We start from the raw sequence: 22,530 nt of genomic DNA, 5'->3' as shown, positions 1-22,530 counted from the left end.
AAAAAAAACCAACCGATAGGACTCTGAGAAGATGGTAATAGCAGAGAGCATAGCTTTTGGATCTTCCTAAATTCCCACATAAAATCAGACAAAGCAATTAGATAACAAAATAAAAAACCCATGGACAGCCTTTACCAAAACGAACAAGCAAACAAATAAAATGAGGCAAAGTTTCCCACAAACTCCAAAATAAACATGGATATAGAAAAAACACCAAAAGCCACAAGATCTGTGTATCACTGTTGTCCATGCAGGAGGAATAAAGGGAAGCAAAGGGTAGCAGAATGTGCCACTCACTCCAAAATATGCCACTTGGCAGAAGGATTATTTTGAGCTAAAGCACTTGAAAAACAGCAGGTACAAGTAGGGTGTGCTGATCTCCCCTTTTTCTCCCTGAAAGGAAGAGATAAAACACCCATATGGAAGATGTTCTCTCTATACCAGGAAGAAAGTAATATTGTTGTCTCCAGGGATGGGAGCTGAAGCCAAAAGAAATCTGTAAAAACAAACCTTGTAAACTAACCCTTATCTCCCAAGTCACTGCTCTATGATTAATGACCTCCTTGTGTTGTCTCATTTTCACAATTTACTACTGTTTGACCAACTCAGTGTATAGATGTTAGATTCTAACTGCTTCTTTGGGTCTTCATTTCCTTATAAGGGCTCCCATGCCACATAAAACTGATATTAAATAAATTTGTATGCTTTTCACCTGTTAATCTTTCCTACATCAATTTAATTCTCAGACCTAGCCAAAAACCCTTAGAGGACAGAGGCAAAATTTTATCTCCCCTATAGAAACTGTAAGAGTACAACAGACCTAATACCAAGAGAACCACAAAAAATCCAGTGGGTATTCACTGGAAAATGTGTCCAGTCAATTAAAGAACAGTAGCTGGAAAAGGGAAATGCATCCCCACTCCAACAACAGGTAAGTACAAGAAACCTGCAAGGTCTGAAGTGGCTAAGGCAGTGCAGGCCACATTAATTCTCCAACCGAAGAGCCAGGGCTCTTTTTCAGAATAGGGCCTCCACTGAGGAGAATTTTCTGAGAGTAGAATGAAAAATCATCAAGACAGAATTAACAGAGACCAAAGGAAGAGCCATATAAAGATAAAATGGGGTTGGTGGGAGAAGAGTCAGGAAATCTCAGAAATCCAGCTGCCATATATTTGAACAATAGTGGAAAACATAAGCAGAAGCTCTGTGAGGTTAGAAAAGCTATGCAAAATAAGTATTCTAGAAGTTCAGCAACAGTAAATAAACATAAAGATGCACAGCTGAAAAGTAACACAATCTCCATACAAAGTTATTATAAGGAAAATGAGGAAAACAATATCCATAAAGGAAATAGAAGCATGTCAAAGAGCCATTCTCAAATACACTTCAGAACCATAACCTACTAAAAAGAACTGAAAGGCATTAAAAATTATTAAGACATGAAAAAATATACATCAGAAGTTGAAAAACCCAGGAAGACAGCAAGAGAAGAGAAAGGAACAAAGGAACTATAAAATAGTGAGAAAACTATTAACCAAATGGCAATAGTAAGCCCTTACCTTTTAATAATTACTTTAAAACTAAATGGATTAAATTTTCCAATCAAAAGACATCGAGTGGCTGAATGGATTAAAAAAACAAGATCCAACTATATGCTGTCCACAAGAGACTCACTTGATCTCTAAGGATACACACAGGCTGAAAGTGAAGGGATGGAAAAAGATATTCCATGCAAATAGTAACCAAAAGAAAGCAGGGGTAGCTGTACTTATAACAGACAAAACAGACTTCAAGTAAAAAACTGACCAAGAGACAGAGAAGGTTTTTATATAATGACAGGGGAGATCAATTCATACATAACAGGATATGAACTTGTAAGTCTATAACAGGATATAACACTTGTGAATATATATGCACCCAAAATTAAAGCATCTAATTATATTTAGCAAATTTTAACAGAATTGAAGGGAGAAACAGGTAGCAATACAATAACAGTAGGAGACTTCAATATCCCACTTTCAACAATGGATAGATCATCCAGACACAAAAGCAATAAGGAAACACTGGACTTGAACAACACATTATACAGAAAAGACCTAACAAACATATATAGAACATTCCATCCAACAGCAGTAGAACATGCACTTTTTTCAAGTGCATATGTAACATTCTTTAGGATAGATCATATGTTGGACCACAAAACAAGTCTTAACAAATTTAAGACTGAAATCACATTGAGTATCATTTCTTAACACAATGACATGAAACTAGAAATCAGTAACAAGAGGAAAAATGGAAAATTCACAAACATGTGAAAATTAACACACTCTGAAAAACCAACAGGTCAAAGAAGAAATCAAAAGGGAAATCAAAAACTATCCTGAGACAGATGAAAATGAAAACATGACATATCAAAACTTATGTGATGTAGGTCTAAGAGGGAAGTTTTTTTGTTTTTTTATTATTATTATTTTAACATCTTTATTGGAGTATAACTGCTTTACAATGGTGTGATAGTTTCTGCTTTATAAAAAAGTGAATCAGCTATACATATACATATAACACCATATCTCCTCCCTCTTGCGTCTCCCTCCCATCCTCCCCATCCCACCGCTCTAGGTGGTCACAAAGCACCGAGCTGATCACCCTGTGCTATGTGGCTGCTTTCCACTAGCTATCTATTTTACATTTGGTAGTGTATGTATGTCCATGCCACTCTCTCACTTCATCCCAGTTTACCCTTCCCCCTCCCCATGTCCTCAAGTCCATTCTCTATGTCTGCGTCTTTATTCCTGTCCTGCTCCTCGGTTCTTCAGAACCTTTTTTTTTTTTTTAGATTCCATATATATGTGTTAGCATATTATATTTGTTTTTCTTTTTCTGACTTACTTCACCCTGTATGACAGACTCTAGGTCCATCCACCTCACTACAAGTAACTCAATTTCATTTCTTTTTATGGTTGAGTATTATCCCATTGTATATATGTGCCACATCTTCTTTATCCATTCAGCTGTTGATGGACACTTAGGTTGCTTCCATGTCCTGGCTATTGTAAATAGAGCTGCAATGAACATTTTGGTACATGACTCTTTTTGAATTATGGTTTTCTCAGGGTATATGCCCAGTAGTGGGATTGCTGGGTCGTATGGTAGTTCTATTTGTAGTTTTTTAAGGAACCTCCATACTGTTCTCCATAGTGGCTGTATCAATTTACATTCCCACCAGCAGTGCAAGACGGTTCCCTTTTCTCCACACCCTCTCCGGCATTTATTGTTTGTAGATTTTTTGATGATGGCCATTCTGACTGGTGTGAGGTGATACCTCATTGTAGTTTTGATTTGCATTTCTTTAATGATCAGTGATGTTGAGCATCCTTTCATGTGTTTCTTGGCAACCTGTATACCTTCTTTGGAGAAATGTCTATTTAGGTGTTCTGCCCATTTTTGGATTGTGTTGTTTCTTTTTTTGATATTGAGCTGCATGAGCTGCTTGTAAATTTTGGAGATTAATCCTTTGTCAGCTGCTTCATTTGCAAATATTTTCTCCCATTCTGAGGGTTGTTTTTTCGTATTGTTTATGGTTTCCTTTGTTGTGCAAAAGCTTTTAAGTTTCATTAGGTCCCATTTGTTTATTTTTGTTTTTATTTCCATTTCTCTAGGAGGTGGGTCAAAAAGGAGCTTGCTGTGATTTATGTCATAGAGTGTTGGGCTTACGTTTTCCTCTAAGAGTTTTATAGTGTCTGGCCTTACATTTAGGTCTTTAATCCAATTTGAGTTTATTTTTGTGTATGGTGTTAGGGAGTGTTCTAATTTCATTCTTTTACATGTAGCTGTCCAGTTTTCCCAGCACCACTTATTGAAGAGGCTGTCTTTTCTCCATTGTATAGTCTTTCCTCCTTTATCAAAGATAAGGTGACCATATGTGCATGGATTTATCTCTGGGCTTTCTGTCCTGTTCCATTGATCTATATTTCTGTTTTTGTGCCAGTACCATACTATCTTGATTAATGTAGCTTTGTAGTATAGTCTGAAGTCAGGGAGCCTGATTCCTCCAGCTCCATTTTTCTTTCTCAAGATTGCTTTGGCTATTTGGGGTCTTTTGTGCTTCCATATAAATTGTGAAATTTTTTGTTCTAGTTCTGTGAAAAATGCCATTGGTAGTTTGATAGGGATTGCTTTGAATCTGTAGATTGCTTTGGGTAGTATAGTCATTTTCATAATGTTGATCCTTCCAATCCAAGAACATGGTATATCTCCCCGTCTGTCTGTATCATCTTTAATTTCTATCATCAGTGTCTTATAGTTTTCTGCGTACAGGTCTTTTGTCTCCTTAGGTAGCTTTATTCCTAGGTATTTTATTCTTCTTGTTACAATGGTAAATGGGAGTGTTTCCTTAATTTCTCTTTCAGATTTTTCATCATTAGTGTATAGGAATGCCAGAGATTTCTGTGCATTAATTTTTTATCCTGCTACTTTACCAAATTCATTGATTAGCTCTAGTAGTTTTCTGGTAGCATCTTTAGGATTCTCTATGTATAGTATCATGTCATCTGCAAACAGTGACAGCTTTACTTCTTCTTTTCCAATTTGGATTCCTTTTATTTCTTTTTCTTCTCTGATTGCTGTGGCTAAAACTTCCAAAATTATGTTGAATAACAGTCGTGAGAGTGGACAACCTTGTCTTGTTCCTGACCTTAGAGGAAATGGTTTCAGGTTTTCACCACTGAGAATGATGTTGGCTGTGGGTTTGTCATATATGGCCTTTATTATGTTGAGGTAAGTTCCCTAAGAGGGAAGTTTATAGCAACAAATGTCTACTTTAAAAAAAAAAAATCTCGAATAAACAACGTAACTTTACACCTTAAGGAACTAGAAAAAGAAGAATAAACTAAGTGAAAGTTAGCAGAAGGAAGGAAGTAACCAAGATCAGAGCAGAAATAAATGAACTGAAGAATATAAAAACAATAGAAAAGATCGATGAAACTAAGTTTTTCAATGAAACTAAGTGATTTTCTATAAAGATAAAATTGACAAACTCTTAGGTACATCAACTAAGAAAGAAAGGAGAAAATTGAAATAAAAGTATATGTGAAAGAAAAGACAGGGGCTCTCCTGGTGGCACAGTGGTTAAGAATCTGCCTGCCAATGCAGGGGACACGGGTTCAAGCCCTGGTCCAGGAAGAACCCACATGCCATGAAGCAACTAAGCCCGTGCGCCACAACTATTGAGCCTGTGCTCTAGAGCCCACAAGCCACAACTACTGAGCCCATGTGCCACAACTACTGAAGCCTGCGCACCTAGAGCCCGTGCTCCGCAACAAGAGAAGCCACCACAATGAGAAGCCCGTGCACCACAATGAAGAGTAGCCCCCACTTGCCACAACTAGAGAAAGCCCGCACACAGCAACGAAGACCCAACACAGCCAAAAATAAATACATAAATAAATAAAAGAAAAGACATTACAATGGATATCACAGAAATACAAAGGATCATAAGAGATTACAATACACAATTATATGCCAAAAAATTGGATAACCTGGAAGAAATGGATAAATTTCTAGAAACACACAAACTACCAAGACTCATTCATGAAGAAATAGAAAATCTGAACAGACCAATAACAGTAAGAGACGGTAATCAAAAACCTCTCAACTAAGAAATGTCCAGGACCTGGTGGCTTCACTGGTGAATTCTACTCAATGTTTAAAGAAGAATTAATGCCAATCCTTTTCAAACTCTTCCCAAAAATCGAAGAGGAGGGAACACTTTCAAATTCATCTTACAAGGCTAGTGTTACCTGATAATGAATCCATACAAGGACACTACAGGAAGAGAAAATTACAGCCCTATGTCCCTGATTAACATAGATGCAAAAATCCTCAACAAAATACTAACAGATCAAATTCAACTTCACACTAGCAGGACCATACACCATGATCAAGTAGAATTTATTCCTTGGATGCAAGGATGGTTCAACATCCACAAATCAATTAATGTGATACACCACATCAACAAAATGAAGGATAAATATCATAAAATCATCTGAATAGATGCAGAAAAAGCATTTGACAAAATCCAACACTCTTTCATGATAAAAACTGAATTAGATACAGATGGGATGTACCTCAACATAATGTTTATATATGACAAGCCCACAGCTAACATCATACTCAATGGTGAAAAGCTGAAAGCTTTTCCTCTAAGATCAGAAACAAGACAAGGATGCCTATTCTCACCACTTCTACTCAATATAGTACTGGAATTCCTAGGGAGAGTAATTAGGCAAGAAAAATAAATAAAAGGCATCCAAATCAGAAAGAAGGAAGTAAAATTGTCTCTGCAGAAGACATGATCTTACATATAGAAAGCTCTAAAGAATCCATGAAAAGGCTGTTAAAACTAATAAATGAACTCAGTAAAGTCACAGGATACAAAATCAGTATACAAAATTATTGTTTTTATACACTAACAATGAGCTAGCCAAAAAAATAATAAATTAAGAAAACAACCCCATGTTTAATAGCACCAAAAATAATAATAAAGTACTTAGGAATAAATTTAACGAAGGAGGTGAAAGATCTGTGCACTGAAAACTATAAAACATTGGTGAAAGAGATTAAGGAAGACACAAATAAATGCAAAGATATCCTGTGTTCATGGATTAGAAGAGTTAATATTGTTAAAATGTACATACCACTCAAAGCAATGTACAGAGTCAGCACAATCCTTATCAAAACTCCACTGGCTTTTTTCACAGAAATAGAAAAAAAAATCCTAAAATCATATAGAACCACAAAAGACCCTGAATGGCCAAAGCAAGGATGATCAATTCATCATCAAAGAAGGTGCCAAGTATAGACAATGAGTAAAGGACAGTCTCTTCAATAAATGGTATTGGGAAAACTGGATATCCACATGCAGAAGAATGAATTTGGACCCTTATCTCACCCCATATACAAAAATTAACTCCAACTTGGTTAAAAACTTGAACACAAGACCTGAACTGTAAAAGTAGTAGAAGAAACACAGAAAAAAAGGCTTCTCGACATTCGTGTGGGCAATTATTTCTTGGCTATGTTCCCCAAAGTGCAGACAACAAAAGCAAAAATAGAAAAATGAGATTCCATCAAACTAAAAAGCTTCTGCATAGCAAAGGAAACAATGAAGAGAATGAAGAGACAAACTATGGAATGGAAGAAAATATTTGGAAACCACACACCTGATAAAGGATTAATATCCAAAATACATAAGTAACTCAAACAACTTAATAGCAAGAAAACAAATAACCCAATTTTTTACATGGGCAAAGGATTTAGATAGACACTTCTTTTTTTTTTTTTTTTTTAATTTATTTATGGCTGTGTTGGGTCTTTATTTCTGTGCAAGGGCTTCCTCTAGTTGTGGCAAGCGGGGGCCACTCTTCATCGCGGTGCGCGGGCCTCTCACTATCACGGCCTCTCTTGTTGTGGAGCACAGGCTCCAGACGCGCAGGCTCAGTAATTGTGGTTCACGGACCTAGTTGCTCTGCGGCATGTGGGATCTTCCCAGACCAGGGCTCGAACCCGTGTCCCCTGCATTGGCAGGCAGATCCCCAACCACTGCACCACCAGGGAAGCCCTAGATAGACACTTCTCAAAAGAAGACATACAAATGGTCAACAGGTATATGATAAATGCTCAACATCACTAATCATCAAGAGAATGCAAATCAAAATCACAACATCACCTCACACCTGTTAGAAAGGCTATTATCAAAAAGACGAAAGATAACAAGTGTTGGCCAGGATGTGGAGAAAAAGGCACGCTTGAACACTGTTGCTGGGAATGTAAATTGGCATGGCCATTATGAAAAACAGTATGGAGGTTCTACAAAAAATTAAAAATAGAACTACCATCTGATCCAGCAATTCCACTTCTGGGTATATAGCCAAAGGAAATGAAATTAGTATCTTGAAGAGATATCTGCACTCCCATGTTCACTGCAGCATTATTCACAACAGCTAAAATACAGAATCAACCTAAGTGCCCACTGACAGAAGAATGGATAAAGAAAATGTATACAGTATATACACACAATGGAATATTATTCAGTCCTAAAAAAATAAGGAAATCCTGACATTTGTGAAAACATAGATGAACCTGGAGGACATTATGTGGAGTGAAATAAGCCAGGTACAGAAAGACAAGTACTGCATGATCTCATCTATATATGGAATTTTAAAAAGTCAAACTCAAGGAAGCAGAGAGTAGAATAGTGATTGCCAGGTAGTAGAGGGTAGGGGAAATGGGGAGATATTTGTTAAAGGGTACAAAATTTCAATTACGCCAGATGAATAATGTCTGGGAATCTAATGTACAGCATGGTGAGTATAGGTAGTTTGCTAAGAGAGTAGATTTTAAATGTTCTCACCTCCAAAAAAAAAAAAAAAAGGTAACTACGTAGGATGAGAAATATATTAATTAGCTTGACTGTGGTAATCATTTAACAATGTATACATATATCAATATATCACTTACACCTTAAATATATACATTTTTGTCAATTACACCTCAAAGAAGCTTTAAAAAATGATTAATATCTACTTCCAATATTGACACCTACTTAACAAAAATTAATGGCTAAGTATTAATTGCTAAATGAATGTAGAACACCTAACAGTACAGCAGAGCACAAACAGTAGGTATATGACAGAAATGTGTATCATATTTACTTTTACAGAAGAAAAATTAAACTTTGATATTCTTACCATTTTCTAAGATGCAAACTTTGGTGAACACACACACACACACAGGTATATATGTGATTTCTTCATATGAATTAAAACAAATAAATTTATCAATTATCCCCCATCAAAAATAGAAAAACCCAGAAATGAAGCAGAAACACAAGAAATAATTTAAAATTAAAAAAAATATTTTGGAAATAAAGATGAAACTAAAGGGAATACGTATATGAATAATCACAACAAAGTTGCCTTAAAATAAAAAGCAAGTTGAAATGAAGGATAATTTTAAAAATCAAAAAGAAATTAGCCATAAACTAAACATGTAACCACTTTGTGACCCAGTAATTTTACTCCTAGGCATTTATCTCAGAGTAATGAAAACTTAAATTCACCCATAAACCTATGCATGAATGTTCTTAGCAGCTTTAGTTTTAAGCACCCCAAACTGGAATCAGCAAGGATGTCCTTCAACAAGTAAATGGTTAAATAAACTATGGTACAGGCATAGCTCGTTTTATTGAGCTTTGCTTTATTGTACTTTGCAGATATTGCATTTTTTACAAATTGAAAGTTTGTGGCAACTCTGTGTTGAGCCAGTCTACTGGTACCATTTTTCCTATAGCATTTGCTCACTTCATATCTCTCTCTGTGTCACATTTTGGTAACTCTCGCACTATTTCAAGCCTTTTCACTATTCTTATATTTATGGTGGTCTGTGATCTTTGATGTTACTATTGTAATTGTTGTGGGGCACCATGAACCACACCCTTATCAGGTGGTGAACTTAATCAATAAATGCTGTATGTGTCCTAACTGCTCCACCCACCAGCCGTTCCCCTGTCTCTCCCTCTCCTTGGGCTTCCCTATTCCCTGAGGCACAACAGTATGGAAATTAGGCCAATTAATAATCCTACAATGGCCTCTAAGTGTTCAAGTGAAAGGAAGAGTCACACGTCTCTCACTTTAAATCAAAAGCTAGGAGTGATTAAGCTTAGTGAGGAAGGGAGGTCAAAAGCCAAGAGAGGACGAAAGTTAGGCCTCTTGCGCTAAACAGCCATGTTGTCATTGCAAAGGAAAATTTCTTGAAGGAAATTAAAAGTGCTACTCCAGTGAACTCACAATGATAATAAAGCAAAAGAGCCTTATTGCTGATATGGAGAAAGTTTCAGTGGTCTAGATAGAAGATCAAATCAGCTACAACATTCCCTTAAGCCAAACCCTAACCCAGAGCAAGGCCCTAACTGTCTTCAATTCTATGAAGGCTGAGAGAGGTGAGGAATCTGCAGAAGAAAAGTTTGAAGTTAGCAGAGGTTGGTTCATGAGGTTGAAACAAGGTGAAACAGCAAGTGCTGATGTAGAAGCTGTAGCAAGTTATCCAGAAGATCTAGCTAAGATAATTAGTGAAGGTGGCTACACTAAACAACAGATTTTCAGCGTAGACAAAACAGCCTCCTGTTGGAAGAAGATGCCATCTAGGATTTTCATAGCTAGAGAGAAGTTAATGCCTGGCTTCAAAGCTCAAAGGACAGTCTGACTCTCTTGTTAGGGGCTAATGCAGCTGGAGACTGTAAGTTGAAGCCAATGCTCATTTACCATTCTGAAAATCCTAGGGCTCTTAAGAATGATGTTAAATCTACTCTGCCTGTGCTCTATAAATGGAACAACAAAACCTGGATAACAGCACGTCTGTTTACAACATGGTTTACTGAATATTTAAGCCCACTGTTGAGACCTACTGCTCAGAAAAAAAGATTCCTTTCAAATTATTGCTGCTCATTAACAATGCACCTGGTTATCCAAGAGCTCTCATGGAAATGTATAATGAGATTAATGTTGTTTTCATGCCTGCTAACAAAACATCCATTCTGCAACCCAAATTCTTTTTGAAATTACCCAGGAGTAATTTCAACTCTCAAGTCTTATTATTTAAGAAATACATTCCCTAAGGCTATAGCTGTCATAGATTCCTCTGATGGATTTGGGCAAAGTAAACTGAAAACCTTCTGGAAAGGACTGACCATTCTAGATTCTGCTAAGAACATTCATGCTTCACGAAAAAAGGTAAAAATATTAATATTAACAGGAGTTTGGGAGAAGTCAAGCCCAACCCTCATTGATGACCTCTGAGAGGTTCAAGACTTTGGTGGAAGAAGTAACTGCAGATGTGGTGGAAACAGCAAGAGAACTAGAATTAAAAGTAGAGGCTGAAGATGTGACTGAATTGCTGCAATCTTAGGATAAATCTTTAATGGATGAGGAGTTACTGCCTCTTGATGAGCAAAGAAAGTGGTTTCTTGAGATGGAATCTACTCCTGGTGAAGATGCTACAAAGCCTGTTGAAATGACAGCAAAGCGTTTAGAATATTACATAAACTTAGTTAACAGAGTAGTGGCAGGTTTGAGAGGATCAACTCCAATTTTCAAAGAAATTCTACTGTGGGTAAAATGCTATCAAACAGCATTGCATGCTACAGAGAATTTGTTCATGAAAGGAAGAATTAATCGATGCAGCAAACTTCAATGTTGTCTTATTTTTAAAAACTGCCACAACCATTCCAACTTTCAGCAACTACCACGCTGATCAGTCAGCAGCCATGAACATCAAGGCAAGATCCTGTATCTACCAGCAAAAAGATTACAACTTGCTGAAAGCTCAGATGGTAGCATTTTTCATGATAAAGCACTTTTTAATTAAGGTATGTATATTTTTTAGACATAATGCTATTTCACACTTAAAAGACTACAATATAGTGTAAACATAATTTTTATATGCACTGGGAAACCAAAAAATTTGCGTGACTCACTTTATTGTGATATTAGCTTTATTGCAGTGGTCTGGAACTGAACCCACAATATCTCCAAGATACGCCTGTACATACATACCATGGCATACTACATAGCAATAAAAAGGAACAAACTACTGATACACCTAACAATTTAGATGAATGAATCTCCAGGAAATTATACTGAACGAAAAAGAAAAAGCCAATTCCAAAAGGTTACATGCTATATAATTCCACATTTACATAATATTTTGAAATGACAAAATTTTAGAAATGGAGGACAGATGAATGGTTACCAGTGCTTAGGGAGAAGCTGAAGGTGAGAGGGTAGGAGGTGGTTATAATTATAAAAAGGCAACACAAGGTATCCTTGTGGTGTTAGAATTGTTCAATATCTTAACTGTGGTGTTGGATACAGGAACCTACACATAGGTGATAAAATTCTATAGAACTTAACATACACGTATACAAATAAAATTGGGGAATGTATTATCAGCATCCTGGTTGTGATATTATACAATAGTTTTCTAAAATGTTACCACTGAAGGAAACTGAACAACGCATACAAGGTATCTCTCTGTATTATTTATTAGAATTGTATGTGAATCCACAATTATCTCAATTTAAAAAAGAAGAAGATTAAACTAAATGTGATATCTTACGATAATACCGTGGAATAGAAAAAGGACATCAGTGGAGAAATAAGTGAAATCCAAAGTATGGAGTTTAGTTACTAGTAATGCACCAGTGTTGATTTCTTAGTTTTGACAAATGCACTTTTCTACTGTAACATGCTAACATTAGAGAATACTGGGTGAGAGGTATACTGAATTCTGAACTATCTTTGCATATTTTCTATAGTAAATTTAAAATTGTTCCTAATGCTTTGTTTCTTAAAAAATTCAAAGAAATAAATAGTAAAGAAGGAATCAAGAGAAAGTGATAAATATTGCAGATAAGCAATGAGGATAATAGGATCCCCTGAAAAAGAAAAACAAAGCAAAGGTACAGAACAAACGCAAAAAACAAAAGCCAAGAGCACTTATCTGAAATTTTAAAAGATTTGAAGTTACATATTGAAAGAGGCCACCAGATACCTGAGAATATCAACAGAATGACCAACAAGACATTCTAGTAAAATTAATGGACTTAAAAAGAATTCTTTGAGGTTTAGGCTGAAATGTGACTTACAAGCAAAAAAAAAAAAAAAAAAGACTATGGTCAGACTTTTCAACAGCAATGTTTTTGCCAGAAAAAAAAATGGAGTTACAGATTTGAGATATTTAAGGAAAGAAAATGTGAGCTAAGGATTTTATTTTCAGCAAAAATGACCTTCAGATATAAAGAGCACACACAGAATGTTACCAACTTGCAAGAAAATTAATGAAAAATTTTCCCAGGAGCCTTTCCTAAGGCATCTATTAGAGAAAAAGCTTGAGATAACCAAAATGACTAAAGAAACATCATCATAAGGACTGGTGTGAGCACTAAATATGTTACTCATAGAACTAAGGCTGGGATGGAGACAGCATAGTATTTAATGATTATATGCTCTGACAACATATAGGGCTCCAATTTTTAAAAATGGGGAAAATGTAAATAGCATATACAAAATAAAACTTATAAAAATTTTAACAACCCAAATTGGTGGCAGTCATTATCATTATTATTCCTTGACTATTATATGTGTCCTGTGGAATTAAATGAGCAATTATGGGCATAGTAATTCTATCATATAGTCATTATGAAAAAAGGAGATAGACATATAACACAAAAGAAATTAAGAACCCCAAAATAAAAACTAATCTTGAATTTGAATCAAAAGTACCAGTATGGGGCTTCCCTGGTGGCGCAGTGGTTGAGTCTGCCTGCCAATGCAGGGGACATGGGTTCGAGCCCTGGTCTGGGAGGATCCCACATGCTGCGGAGCAGCTGGGCCCGTGAGCCACAATTACTGAGCCTGCGCGTCTGGAGCCTGTGCTCCGCAGCAAGAGAGGCCGCGATAGTGAGAGGCCTGCACACCGCGATGAAGAGTGGCCCCCGCCCGCCACAACTAGAGAAAGCCCTCGCATAGAAACGAAGACCCAACACAGCCAAAAATAAATTAATTAATTAATTAAAAAAAAAAAAGTACCAGTATGAACCTACAAGGTATTTTATCTTAGTACATATATTTTCCTAGCTCTGTCCATTGAAAAACACTATGACAAACTGAGAAGCAATAAGTATTTCTAGTCTTGAAATACTATTCCCCAGTTTAAAAACAATTTTTTTTTAATAGGAGGGCTTCTTAGAGAAATGGCTGATTTCAATTCTGAAGCAGGAAATGGTACAAAATGAGCCTGAAACATTTTTTCATATAAAATAGCAAAGAAGCTATCAAAGACTAACATAGAGTCATGTCAAAAGGATCCAGGAGACAAACTGAAGAAGTTCCCACAGGCCAAAGGAACAACTGAGTTTCTAATAAGATTATGAATTAAATTGCAACAGATATTTAAATCCACCGAAAATATTTAAATTCACAAGTTCATAATAATAATAAACTGGTCATCATCTGAACTAAGTATCGTGAAAACTAGGTTAAGTACAAGGATTTATCTTGTCTTTTCTATTTGGACTTTGCTTTATGACTCCATGATGCAAGAGTGATTTCTATAGCTGTTGACATTAAAGGAATAACATGGAAGTGTAAAAGGATGGGCACCTCAGGCCCAGTTAGGGTCTTTACGTAGCTCAGAGGTTGGGAACTTGAGGGCAAGAGAGCCACTAAGTAGCCATGCTTAAGCTAAACGAAGAAAGATGGATCGCTGCCTCTAAGAGGCTCACTGTAGGATAGAAATGGGCAAATGCATATATAAAAATTAGTAGGGCTTCCCTGGTGGCGCGGTGGTTGAGAATCTGCCTGCTAATGCAGGGGACACGGGTTCGAGCCCTGGTCTGGGAGGATCCCACATGCCGCGGAGCGGCTGGGCCGGTGAGCCACAACTACCGAGCCTGCGCGTCTGGAGCCTGTGCTCCACAACGGGAGAGGCCGCGATAGTGAGAGGCCCGCGCACGGCGATGAAGAGTGGTCCCCGCTTGCCACAACTAGAGAGAGCCCTCGCACGAAACGAAGACTCAACACAGCCAAATAAATAAATAAATAAATAAAGTAGCTATTAATTTAAAAAAAAATTAGTAAAGGGGAAAAGATATAGTAATAAATTCATGTAAGGAATATCTGTGACTACTGGACAAGCAATGCTCTTGCTGTTGTTTTATAAAGCACCAGAATCATGAATAGCAATTTGGAAAAAGAATAAAATAAAGAGCTTCATGCCAAGGTCAGGGTTCAATAAAACATTCAGGCAAATAAAACAATCCCTCAAAGTCAATGCTGGCCACACCTATAAATTCTGCCACAGGATCCCAACACTTTGTGTTGAGGTGGCATTTAGAATTCTATGAGTCTTATTTTCTCAGTATTCACTGCTAATTATTTTCAAAATATCTACTTGGTGTGGAGCATTATGCTAAGAACCACAAAAATATAAAAAGAAATATAAGGCATGCCCCAACCACAGAGAACCTAGTACAAAATGCATGGGAAAATAAAGTAACTGAAGACAGTGAGCACATGCCTATGACTACATGCATACGCACCATTTGCTCTGGAATTTAAATCACATTTTCCCACAGAAACAACAACACAGAAAATGGCTGTATTTCCAGATCACTCCTCAAACTCACTCAATGTATGTTTAGCTGAGCCTCAGTAGTTTTCCTTAATTCTAAGTGATCCTCAACCAGTTTGAGAAGCTGATAGGAAATGGTGCTATATAGCTGGGAAAAGCATATGCAATATTATGATATAATTTTACAATTAGAAAATGGAAAACTAGTTTTCATGACACAAAAAAACCTGTTTTTATTAAACAAATTTGGAAGTAAACGGTAGCTATAATTTATATACACAGTACTATGTACTAAATATTACTCCAATTGCTTTACATATAATAACTTATTTATCCTCATCATTTTACTCATTTTATTTTTAAAACAACCCCAAGGAGGAGTTCTATCAATATCCCTAGTATTAAAGTGTGTAAGGCATAGGGAAGTTAAGTAATCTTCCCAGTCACAGAGCTCAACAAAGCTTCTTTACTGGTAGAGATTCAGAAGATAACCTATTTTCTGAGCAACCTCATCACCCAACATTCTTCACTGGGGCTGAAAATAGTGCTGGAGGCATGAGGGCACTCATATACTTGCATATACTTACAGTTATATAACCACTAGACTAAAATGAAATGACTCACAGTAGTAGGGCTCTAAAGAATTCCGTATTGTTTATACCATAGATAGGCTCATGCAAGGGAACAAAGGATATTTGCACATGGATATTCACTACAGCAGTGGTTTTTGTTTGTTTGTTTGTTTTTAAGAGAGTTTATTTTTACTTTTGAAAATTTTTGGCCTCGAGGCATGCAGGATCTTAGTTCCTGGACCAGGGATCAAACCTGTGCCCCCTGCAGTCGAAGCACAGAGTCTTAACCACTGGACTGCCGGGGAAGTCACTACAGCAGTGTTTGTGATGACTAATGACTGAAAACAATATCAATGTCCATCAGTAGGGGACAGGCTAAATACATTTTGATATTTCTACAGGGGAATGCTGTACAGCCTTTTAAAAGAATGGGGTAGTTTTATACTTATGGATATGGAAAAAATACCTTATAGTATAAAGTGGGAAAAAAAAGGTGTAGAATAGCAGATATATTATGATTCAACTTGTTTGAGAGAGAAAAGGAGAGGGATATATATTATACATGTGCTTGAATATAATCAGAAATTTTCTTAAGAATAAACATTATTTACAGTGCTTACTTCTGGGAAATAGGGAATGTGGAAAAGGATCAGTACATAGAGGAGAAAGAGATTTTTGTTTTTATATTATATCCTTTTGTATTGAATTTACTTTTACCAAAAGCACATATTGCTGATTTTAAATTAGCTTAATTAAAAATGGAGTATTGTAGAGCTTAACATCCTTTCATATAGTGGTTCCTAACAATATACTAGAAGGTAATGATCAGTGGTGAGATGTGTCCCAAATAATTTATTTCTAATATAGTTAAGCTAGAAAAGTTTATGAATGATTTTTTATAAACAAGAATAAAATCAACATCCTTTTAATTAATCCACTAATGTAACGGGGAAAAAAAGAGAGACTTTAATATTCAAGTAGAGGGAAAAGAGAATTATATCCTAAGGATGATTATTTTTAGAAGAGGCTGCATCTCAGAGGAATGGAGGTCCTCAAAAATAATAAAATAATAATAATAAATTAAAATAAAATAAAAAGGATTCCCCCAATCTGGAAGTCCTCAGAGATACAAACACCTTTCTAAAAAAATAAGGAAACATCTTTATGTGATCCCCAGATTGGGTTGGGAGTGTGCCAGAAAATGGGCAAGAATTTGTTTTCATCCTTTTAAATATGTATGTTTTTGTATATTTTATAAGTAATATATTTACAGTGTTATTCATACATTATTTATAATTAAATATACAGTATTTAGAGGATGGTTGCTCAAAAAAAAAGTTTTACTGATAGGGCAAGCAATTAAAAATGTTTGGAAACTACTGATGTAGTCCAACAAATTTAATGCAGTGAAGAGGAAAGCATTAAATGGCCATTCCATGGTCAAAGGATGAAAAATAAAAGCTGTGAAACAGTCAGTGTACAACGTCTGCAATTTTTTGACCATTCACAATCATTCTGACCATCCACATTTAATTACTTCATTCTTCTGAAAAGGCCTCCAGCCTTTCTGCGGGGAGTTCTCCACTGCCATCTTGCACAGAACTGTGAGAGTCTTTAAAAGCTCAGAAAGCTTCCAACTACCTCCAAAAGTGAAAGTACTTATCCAGTGATTTTTATATATCTCTGCCCCACTCTTAAACTGTCCTCTCCCCACAGACCAACTGGAACTCTTTGCGTAAGTCAGACAAATATATTCCTCATTTGTCGAGGGGCTCATCCTCTGCTTCACACTCCTACGCACCACTCCTGTTACGCAGAATAAACATCCTCCACACCACCAAATCAAGTTCTTTTTCCTCCAGAACTCTATTCAGGGTTCCCATTCCTCTAACTGCCTGACCACCTCTGATTCCTGGGACTTTAGTGTTGATGGGATCGCAAGGATCTTCCCTCTCTCCCAATCTCTCCAGCAACTCATTAGCAGGATCATTCGTCAGGCCCTCGTTTGAGTTACTGTCGCCAATGTTTCTGCGATCTCTGCCCTCAAGACTTTCGGTTTGTCTGGGTCCCGCCTCCCCTTCCCGACACTAAGTTTGTTTAGGGCCTCAGCGCAGGGGTCTGGCAGGTTCTCTCCGACGTCAGCTGTTGCGTACACAGGTCAGCCTGAGCAGGCCGCTCAGGGAACAAGGCCGTCCCGACAGGACCGACCGGAGCGCCTTTCTCCGTCGCTCCCGGAGGAAAAACGTCCTGGGGATGGGGTAGACAGCGCATATGTGCCTAGAGGCCACACAGGGCGACCCCGAAGCCATCTGGCGGGGCCAGCTGGCGTGTGGACGATTAGAACTAGGCCTGGTAGGTGAAGAGAGGCGGACTGAACGGCCGGATCCGGGACTGAATCAGGATGGGGAGGGAACCCGAGTGTGGCTGCTTTGGCAGCCCCGCGGGCCCTGTGGCGCGGGTGACCGTTACAAGGCTCAAGGAGGCGAAGAGTTGGGGAGCGTCCCCCACTCACCTGGAAGAGGCTGTCGCCGGAGGCTCCAGCTGCCCCCCTCCCAAATTTAAGCCACGTCAGCTCGGGAATCCCGTACGCGACACCTACCGCTGCAGCGCCCCGCCAAGGGACTCAACCACTGGCAGTCGGGACGGAAAACGGGATTAGGCTATGGACCAATCAGGACTAGCAGCAGAGCGTTACCAGGGAGACCAGGCACGCCTTGTTTGTAACTAACCCATCAACAATGACAGAGACCAATCAACGTCGGGAAGTGCTCCGCTTCCTCAAAGAAACAGCCAATAGACTCTAAAGAGTGGAGGAGGGGCGGAGTCAGACGGGAGCAAGTGTTCCGGAAGAAAATCTAAGGAAGAGCCGGAAATGCCGGGAGGGCGGGCGTTCTGGTAAGGTCAGGTGTTGATGGGACGGCCGATTTCTTCTCATTCCTCCGCGGGGTTGGCGGTGCCTGACCCGGGTTAGGGCTTGGGCTTTTGGTGAGACACTGCACCCCGGGAAACCAGCTGCCGTTAGGATTGTTGAATGAGCTGTGAAGGGAGTGGGGATGTGGGTTTTGCTCTTAGAGTCAAAATATTAGAGCCAGAAGGTAGGTGGTCTAATATGACTTTTTCATTTTACTGATGAAAAATGAGAACCAGTTTAAAGTGACTTGTCCAAAGACAAACAGCGACTTACTGATGGAACTCGGACAAGAACCTGGCATCTGTATGAAAGGATCAGAGATGTTTTTAAGGACATGAATGAGAGAGAATAGTGAATACTAGGAAATGCCTTTTAGGAAGTGGGGCTTGAACTGGCCCTTAAACAGAGGTTGAGGGTTTGAGGGCTTGGGTCCTGGAATGGGAGTCAGTGAGGCGCTCCAGTAATAGTCACAGAAAACATGCTTGCTCTCCTTAAGCCCCTAAGGAAAGGGGGAAAGTAGCCAGTTCCTGTGATTTAAGGCACTCTCTTGACGATGAGTATTATTTGAATTTATTGAGTCTTACTGTGTACCAGGCACTCAGCCCACTATATGCATCCTCACCCTAGTGCTTACATAACCCTTTGAGGTTCGAACATCAGTAAGGCCTTTGCTGGCTACCCATCTAAAATTGTAGTCCCCTGTAATCACTGTGTACTGTTCTTAGACCTGGAGATATAGCTGAGATCAAGAAACAAAAGTTCCTGCCCTTTTGAAAATAATAATTTAGTGAGGAGAGAGAAAATAAACAGTTGGCCCTTGAACAACACAAGTGTGAATTGCACGGGTCCACTTATACACTGATTTTTTTTCAGTAATAAATACTACACTGTCTGGCCTGGTTGAACCCATGATCAGAACCACCTGTAAGGAAGAAACATGTATAGGGAGAACCAACTCCCTAATTTATTCTGGGGTTTACGACTACAGAGGGTCAGTGCTCCTAATTCCCACGTTGTTCAAGGGTCAACTGTAATATGGTAGATGGCAAAATGCTTAGGAAAAATGCAAGCAGAGATGGGGTATAGTGGGTGCAGGGGACTGCAATTTTAGAAAAACTGAGACCAGGCATGCTGGCTTTTGCTTCATTCTCTTGTACTTCTTAACACTTGGAATGTAAAGGGCAGCCCTTCCAGGGCCCAACATGAGCCAGGGCTTGCAGGGCTTATTCTGCAGGCTCTCCAAGAGATTTTATTTGAGGTCAGTGAGCAAGGGAATGTTGCTGTATATCAACTGCAGCTGTTGAGGGTTGAGGCACCCAGCTGACTGCATCAACAGCTGAAATTGCTCCCTGATGATGTGCAGACCTTTCATTTAGCTGGTCTCTGTGAGTTATATTTAAATACAGTCATTAAATAAAATCCTCACTAATCAGGATTCCCTAGTGGTAAAGAAGTCTAACTTATGAGATCTGGATTTTGTATGAAAGTATCTGTATACTTACCCACAGAGGTCTGGGTCTGTATACTTACCCACAGAGGTCTGGGTCTTTATCTGTATTCCCCTAGGTCAGCAAAAATCCCAGAAGGATCCAGAGTGTACCAAATACCAATACTCAAAGCCTAAGAAAAGACTGTTCTGAAATCCCTAGCCCTCATAAGTAGTAAGTCATGGGAAGTCATAGGTCACTGTCATAAGTCACTGTCTCCTCTGGAAGTGCAGAGATGCCTGTGCATACTTTGGTGCCCATTTCTTGACTAGGGCCTGCCTACAGAATGCAGCCACAGTAGACGGGAACTGGTGTCCCACCTATGTTGAGGACAGAGGGACTGCCGTTGTGTGAATTGTTTGGGCTTTGTTTTAGTGTCCCAAGGAGGCCAATATGACATGGGGTAGATTTCAGGCCATTTGTCTCCATGTCGCAGTTGGTAGTCATCCTTCATACCAATTAACTCCTAGAAACAGATGCCAGAGGAAGCTCTCTACAGGAATTGGGACTTTGTTCTCCTGACTTTCCTCCTGGGAATGTCGGCACTCCTGATTAAGCACTAGACCCATGGAGAGACTGAGCTGACGTTAGGAAAACTGAGACCAGGCCTGATGACTTCCAGCTTCCTGTACTCCTTAAAACTTGAAATGTACAGCAACCCTTGATGTGTTTTTTTCCAGCCCAGCTCCAGTTTTTGCTCTCCATGGGTCCCTGTAGATAGTCTCTCTTTGATGATGGAAGAGATTAGGATTTGGGGGCTCTTCTGTCTGTGGAGCTGCAGGTGTCTCCTTGCCTCCTGCTGGATGAACTTTGGGATGGGGACCAAGGATGGTAGGTTGTTTCTTGAGAAGGCTATAAGTGTGGAATGAGTAGATGTCCTGATTCAGGCTTCTCAGAGGCATCAAAGATGCCTGAGGGATACAGAAACTTGCTGATTTATGCTCTTATCTTGCTATTAAGGCCCTGGTACCTGTCTTTCAGCTCTTGCTGAGCATCCTCAAGCAGCAGCGGTTTTGCCCAAAGGTGGGCAGGGCTAAGCAGAAACCCTGGCACATGGGAGAACAGGAGAACTGAAGAGGCCAGACATCGTTGCCTGGAAGATGGCAAGAGTTGTCTCCCAGCTCTTGCTAGGATCTGCTCCTCTGACAGCTGAAGAAGAAACCACTGTTAAAACTCCCCCTGTGTCTTCAGGGGCTAGAGATGCTATAACTGTTTGACTCAAAGGCCTGGAATAATCCAGGCTCCAGGAGAATTGATTGAGGCCTCTTCTAACTTCAAGAGTCTTCCCCCACAGAATCAGCAGGCTCTGTGGAGCCAAGCAGAAAATCTTGGAAGCCCTGGTAGGCAAAGGGTGGGAATGGCTGAAACAAGTGGAATTATTCTCTATAGGGGATGAAGCCACGGTAGTTTGTAGAGGAGAAGCAACATTTATGCCACAAGAACTCAGTTACTATTTCTATATGAATTGTTACTGAGCATTTACAATATGTGAGGAAGCAGGCTCACATATGGGGAGCAGTGGTGACTTTCTCATCCTGAGGCACCTAGAGCCAAGGGCATGAGGAACCTGAAATCAAAGAGAAGAAAATTCCTAAGAGATGTAACCATACAGCTCTTACTCAGCATTGATTCAACAAATACTTACTAAGCACAGACCATATGTCAGGCACTTTATGTGGCTTATTTTTTATCTGGGATCTAAGAATAAATCTCGGTCCTTTAAGCAGGCTTTGTGATGGAGACTTCTCTAGCCCATCAATTTGAAGAATGTTCTTATCATGTATCTTAGCGGATGTGGTAGGCCCCTTTTTTGGAGAACTCCCAAGTACTATAAAAGTCCCTCAGGATACAACTATATTTAATGATTAATATACTACCACAAAGAGGTCACTAGAACTCAAGTTACATATCAAGTTGACATCTCTGATATGCTTCATAGGTACTTTCAAGGACTGTATCACTAAAGCCTACCCTCATCAATATTCCTAGTCTAGAATATCACCAAGACTAACAAAGTTACCCCACTACTGCTGATATAACTAATAAATTTGCATGTAGAGCAGATATTGTGAGAATGTCTGTAGACCTCCTAAACATCTCTAAATTGTCCTAGGTGTGTCCTGCTCAATGAACTCTCCTTAATCTTTATTAGAAGATTTCTTTAACAATTAAGATATTTTCTGCATTTATTACTGTAGAGCTCTACGCATGCTGTTTAGGAAGATGTATTCAACCTAGAGTCAAAACTAAGATATTAATAGGTTTTGTATAACCAGCAGTTAACAGTCTCTCTTCTGATCTCTGAAGGAAGTGCAGCCCTAGCCTTTCTCTCCTGCTTCATTCCTCTCAGCCTTCAAGATTACCAACCTTCTAA

The 22,530-nt window shown here is 38.7% G+C and overlaps 1 protein-coding gene and 1 long non-coding RNA gene across 15 annotated transcripts in view; one reads left to right on the top strand and one right to left on the bottom strand.

Moving 5' to 3' along the window:
* GOLGB1 (golgin B1) overlaps positions 1-18,406 on the bottom strand; it is an 86,649-nt gene extending 68,243 nt beyond the window's left edge. For 10 of the 12 annotated variants that reach the window (XM_082459370.1, XM_082459374.1, XM_082459375.1 and 7 more), the window contains exon 1: positions 18,271-18,405. The gene's annotated coding sequence lies outside the window, so the exon portion shown is untranslated. Of the gene's footprint in view, positions 1-18,270 lie in introns of all 12 variants that reach the window. The other 2 variants (XM_082459373.1, XM_082459372.1) reach the window with 1 other exon arrangement.
* A 135-nt stretch (positions 18,407-18,541) lies between these two features.
* LOC309659549 lies at positions 18,542-22,220 on the top strand. 3 transcript variants are annotated; one of them, XR_014262884.1, is made up of 2 exons: positions 18,542-18,653; positions 21,117-22,220. It is a non-coding gene; the product is annotated as an uncharacterized lncRNA (long non-coding RNA). The 3 variants fall into 3 exon arrangements; XR_014262885.1 differs by lacking the exon at positions 18,542-18,653 and adding an exon at positions 18,654-18,743; XR_014262886.1 differs by lacking the exon at positions 18,542-18,653 and adding an exon at positions 18,751-18,853.
* Positions 22,221-22,530: the final 310 nt, after the last annotated feature.

Source organism: Balaenoptera physalus, assembly GCF_965194825.1.
Source record: "Balaenoptera physalus genome assembly, chromosome: 4".
Lineage (NCBI taxonomy): Eukaryota > Metazoa > Chordata > Mammalia > Artiodactyla > Balaenopteridae > Balaenoptera > Balaenoptera physalus.
The sequence above is the reverse complement of the archived record's forward strand: the minus strand, read 5'-3'. Positions and strand labels throughout refer to the sequence as shown.